At 38.6% G+C, this 5,610-nt stretch overlaps 1 long non-coding RNA gene across 1 annotated transcript; it reads left to right on the plus strand.

Moving 5' to 3' along the window:
- The first annotated feature begins 350 nt into the window (after positions 1-350).
- Positions 351-5,315, plus strand: LOC125369415. The gene is made up of 2 exons (XR_007214994.1): positions 351-464; positions 4,737-5,315. It is a non-coding gene; the product is annotated as an uncharacterized LOC125369415 (long non-coding RNA).
- Positions 5,316-5,610: the final 295 nt, after the last annotated feature.

Raw genomic sequence — 5,610 nt, forward strand, 5'->3', positions numbered from 1 at the left:
TAATAATTGGTTATTCGAAAAGTCCCTTTTGAGTATCCAAAAATCCTAGGTTTCCTCTAAGCTTAATCCCTTTAAGATTCGCTAAAATAAGGCATCATCATTAGCCCTCGAAAGCCTTGGGACACGCTATTTTATACGTGTCTAGCAAAGAGTTCTCCATATTAACCATCATTGACTACTATTAAGATGGAAGAACACATGTCACTTCTTCGTGACCATTATTTCCATTTCAAATCGTGGTATTAACTTCCCTTATTTTAAAGGAATCGCGCTTCATACCTCTTTCTCGCGCTTTTACATTAATGCCCTCCATCATTATTGTAACCCCTTCTTTTCTGGCATCCTCTTTATCCTTTTATCTCGAATATATATATTCGAATACTCTATCTAAGCATTCTTATTTTACTTCTACCCTTTTTTTATCGAACTTCATCCTCCTCCGTCTTGACACTTAATCACTTCAGGTAACTTCTTCTTCCTCTTTTTTTCTATATTTTATGGCTAGAAATACGAGAATCAGGAGGAGTGGTGCCACTCGCTCTCCTACTCCCTCATAAAAATCCTTAGAAGACTTTTCCCCTAGGGTTACCCAAGAGGATTTAAACAATATTAAAATTGATTATACTATTCCATCTAAATACACATTGTCATTATGTGACTCACCTTTAGGGATAATCCTCTTGGGTAACCCTGGGGGAAAAGTCTTCTAAAGAGCATTTTGATGCTAGCTTGTGTTTCCTCCTTTCTGCCCTCTGACTCAATTTTTTAAAATTCTATCAAATTCCTCTTGGCTAATTGCATCCTAATATAATTCACCTCTCTTGTTGTTTAATTGATCTTTTTAGGATAAAGGGTCGTATCCCATCTTTGGATATTCTCATAGTCTCTTTTTTGTCTCCTTATGTGATTCTAGTTCATTCCTTTACGCTAATAGCTTAGCATACTGTACTTTGGTGTACCATCTACCTTCCTCTATCACGAATTGGAGAGTGTATTTTTCTTTATCCACCATGATTTTGCCTCCTAAAATCTTTCTTCATCTTTGGCCACCCATATAAGAAAAGCTCGTGACGTCCCATAGATAGAGATCACACCTTTTCTTTAAAGAGCTTTTGATAGATTATCAATCTAAATGTCCTCTAGTTAGAGATTATGTTAGGAAATTTGTGAAGAACTTTTAATCTCCTCTTAGATCTTCTCCACAAGCAATATCTAGTCCTGCTTCTTTTATTTTTATGGAAGATGTAGATTCAAACCATTGATATGAGGGTCTGGATTTGGCCACTAGCCATCTTGAGATACCTCAAGGTATTCATCCTTTCATTCTCCTAATGTATTTTTTAGATATAAATGTTTTTTTATTCTATTTTATTCTCTATTCTTTTATAGATATGGACCACGACTTGTTCCTAAAATGCTTAAGTTTGAAAAAGGAAGCTTCCCCTTGCTTATCTCAATCCTCAATGGTTCCTCCCTCTACAACTAGTGATAAGTCTTATGGCTTCAAAGTTTGTATCTTGAAAGGTAAAGGGAAGAAGATTATACTTCCTAATCCCATAGAGACTCACTCCATAAAGGATAAAATCAGGGAGGATTCGTCCATTTTGAAAAAATCCAAATCCAGTTTCCCGAATCCCGCGGGATGGCGCTCAAAGATTTTTTCAATTGCCACTATTACGAACTCAAACGTGTGCGAATTTGGTGGCCGAATGTGACAAGCTTCTTCAATGAGTGGGAAAAATATGAAATGCATGAGGTCATCTATCAAATTTCCTATCATAATATGGCTGCAATATAGGGGTCCTTCAAGTTAGAAGAGATTAGAATAAAAACTCAGTAGTTGATAAGACTAAGGAGGCTTTCTCCAAATAGAGATAATTATTATCCTCAGAGGTAGAGAGGCTGACATCAGATTCTGCAGAGTGGAAGAAGCATTGTGAAAAAGCTAAATCTACCAAGATAGTTGTGGAAGAGAAGTTCCATTTATAGGCTAAGGAAATTTAGAAATTATGTTTTGCCATGGTTTCTCACTATCGTCAAGTAGTATGAAGTTGTGTAGTCTCAAAACCTAAATGCCAATCTCTTAGTTATTGATAAAATTAGCCTTGAAATTAATCTACTCTTATACTTGCGGAGCACAATGCTAAAGATAAAAACTAGGGTCAGAAAGGGGCAGCCGAATCTAAGGAGGAGCAGAATTCCAAGGTTGTTGACCCAAAGGATGTAATCGTCCTCCCGGTTGATGATGGCAAGGACCTGAGTTTCTCTGTAATTTTTGTACAATTTTTATTTCATACAATGGTTTTACCTATTTTGGAGCATGGTTTCCTCGCGGTCTGAGGCATGATATCCTTTAGGAATGTTTAACATTTCTTTTGCTGCCATATGGGTATCTCTTTTTATCTCATATATGCCTCATTGTATTTTGATGATCCTACCATTCTTTATGATATGCTAATAAGTTTTAAGATAGTTTTGACAAAATAATTTCTCCTTTTAAACTAAAAAGAGATGATGAATCCATAAGGATGTCATTTCCACTTTTCTCCAATATCGAATCTTTAAATATCCATGCCTTCTATTTTACTACAGTTTTGTCATTGCTTTTTCATGGTGAGGTTCATGGTTTTAAATTTCCAAGGATTCCTTGAACAGAACTTCAATTTCTGAAGTGTTTGAAGTTGTCTTTATTACAGTGATGACTTTGTTGTTGAATCTTCAAGGATCTATTATGGAACTTTAATAATATGAAGCCATAATAGTACTTTATTATGATGAGGTCAAATCCTCACGTATTCATTTCAGGACTTCAATTTTCTAAAATCTTTTGATGTTGCATCACCATGGTAAGGTCTCTACTGCTGAATCTTCATGGACCCATTTTGGGACTTTAATTTGTTTGAAGATTTTTTGATGTTGCCTCATCATGGTGAGGCTTTTAATGCCGAATCTTCATGGATTCATTTCGAGACTTTAGTTTATTTGAAGGCTTGTGATGTTGCCTCATCATGGCAAGGCCTTTAATGCCGAATCTTTATGGATCGTTTTGAGACTTTAGTTTACTAAAGTCGTTTTTATGTTGCCTCAACGTGGTGAGGCCTTTAATGCTGAATCTTCATGGATTCATTTTAAGACTTTAGTTTTTTGAAGTTTTTTTATGCTGCCTCATAATGGTGAGATCTTTAATGCTAAATCTTTATGGATTTGTTTCGAAACTTCAATTTTATGAAGTTTATTTATGTTGCCTCATCGTGGTGAAGCCTTTGATCCTGAATCTTCATGGATTCATTTTGAGATCCTGAAGCTTTTTGATGTTGCCTCATCATGGTGAGGTCTTTGATGCCAAATCTTTATGGATTTATTTCGAGACTTTAATTTTCTAGAGCTTTTTTATATTGCCTCATCGTGGTGAGGTCTTCGATGCCGAATCTTCATGGATTCATTTTAAGACTTCAGTTTTCTAAAGCTTTTTTATATTGCCACATTGTAGTGAGGTACCGAATCTTCATGGATTCATTTTGAGATTCAGTTTTGTGAAGTTTTTTTATGCTGCCTCATCGTGGTAAGGCCTTTTGGCGCCCTAAATTTATAAAGTGTTGATCAATTTCTATGCAGGTACTATGGCTGAGCGACGTGAGAGAACCCGAAAGGTAGGTGTCTCTAAGAGAAGGCGTTGAGACTAGATTGATCCACCCACACCTGCACCACCTTCACCTACACCTCGAGCACATGCACCTCAACCACCGCCTTTAGAGCTCAGCTCGGCTCTCAACTCTCGCATCATAGAATTTTCGGCTTTAGAGCCCACCCACGAGGCTCATAAGCAAGCAGCTATGCCACCACTGAAAAGGCTAGGTGCGCGAGATGCATCGATCGCGCAGGCATTGGAGACAGTTGGCCTAGCTACTGAGGTCCGAGAGTTACTTCAAACTCCACCTTTTGAGGCCTTCACTCACATTGTGGAGCCTAGTTACGGGGAGCTCACACTTGATTTCACCTCCACTTTCTTCCTTGAGACGTAGATCGGGGATTGGTTGCAGCCATAGGCCATTTTGTTTCGGTTAGGAGGGCAGACTTGCATGATGAGTATTCCCCAGTTTGGTGTTTCACTTGGCCTCTATGACCAGGCGACCATAGAGTCAGATGATTCAGATGTTCCTTATACAACTTGGGAGTTTCTTTTGATAAGGCCTGGGAGACCATCTTAGAGGGGGATGAGCCTTACTACTCGAGTAAGTCCAAGGCGTCCAGCCTCTCTGATAGCCTGCTCTATCTTCACTGTCTGCTTGCATATACATTAACAAGGCGAGAGGACAGTTTTGGAGTGGTTACCCAGCCTGATGTATTCTATATATGGGCCCTGCATCAGAGGAGGAGAGTGGACATAGGGTATGTGTTAGCCAAGTAGTGCAAGACTGTTACTAGGGACCCAAAGAAGACTTTTATCTGTTTCAGACCTTATGTGACTAGGATCGTTAGGAGGATGGAGCTACTTGGACAGAGCTCTACTGGATAAGCTAACGCTTGTGGGTGAGATGACCCCTGCTAGCCTCTTTACTATGCAGCATATGAGGATGATCACCCGAAGGATAGGGCCCCTAGGGCCAGAGTACAGACTTATTCGGTCGATAGCCTAGGTAGCTTGGGAGGAGCAAGGGGAGCACCCCAGACTTGCAAATATTTTTGTCTCCTTCCAACCTTCATCCTCATCAGCTCCTCGGCCATTTAATGTGCAGATTGATGAGCTGACTGCGAGATTTGATTGGATCACCGACATGCATCAACAACACATAGACAGGTTCAACAGGTTTGAGTAGGAGGTTAGAGTGCAGTTCCAGCACGTTGATGCTACACAAAGGTAGATTCTAGATTTGCTACAGAGGCAGTTGGCCCGGGGAGACAGGATAAAGGCAACCTTCCAGCAGAATAGGATGGACGATTTTGACTTTGCTGATTTTGGCAAGTATTTTCCACCTCCAGCAGCCGATGATGCACCTCCTCCAGTAGCACCACCTCCACCACCACCACCAGCCCAGTAGGATGAGTAGGGGAGTATCTCTTCGTATTTATCTCTTTTGTTTTCTGTGTACTTATTATGTTGCTTCCTAACTTTTTTATACACTATGGACAGTGTGTCTTTCAAGTGTGCGGTGGGTAAGCTGTTGTTTTGGCTTTTCTTTTTCTTATGTTTTCTGATTGTTATATATTGTATTATTGATGATGTATATATTTAGGATACTTAGGATGTTTATTAGATTTTTATTTATCTATGAAAGATTGATAGTTATTATTATGAGCATGAGATTTTTCCTCCTTGTTGTTTGTTGCTTTTGGAATATTATTGAGCAATTTTTAGTTTATTATAGTGGCTGGGTTAAGCCAGTGTTACTTGACCATTCTTTAAGTCATTTAATTTGAATTTCATTAGTTGTTGTGTTTTGTGCATGAATTGATTAAATGATTATTTGATTGATGGTATTTGGACACCTTATGCAAATGTACACACTTAAATTGTGAGTTTTTGAACCTAATTGTGCATACATCATAAATGCTCATTTTTTCTTGTTTGAGGGTGCATTGTACTCTTCTTATTTCTAGAACTTGCTCGGT

The sequence above is a fragment of the Ricinus communis genome, chromosome 3, assembly GCF_019578655.1.
Source record: "Ricinus communis isolate WT05 ecotype wild-type chromosome 3, ASM1957865v1, whole genome shotgun sequence".
In the NCBI taxonomy this organism is placed as follows: Eukaryota; Viridiplantae; Streptophyta; class Magnoliopsida; order Malpighiales; family Euphorbiaceae; genus Ricinus; species Ricinus communis.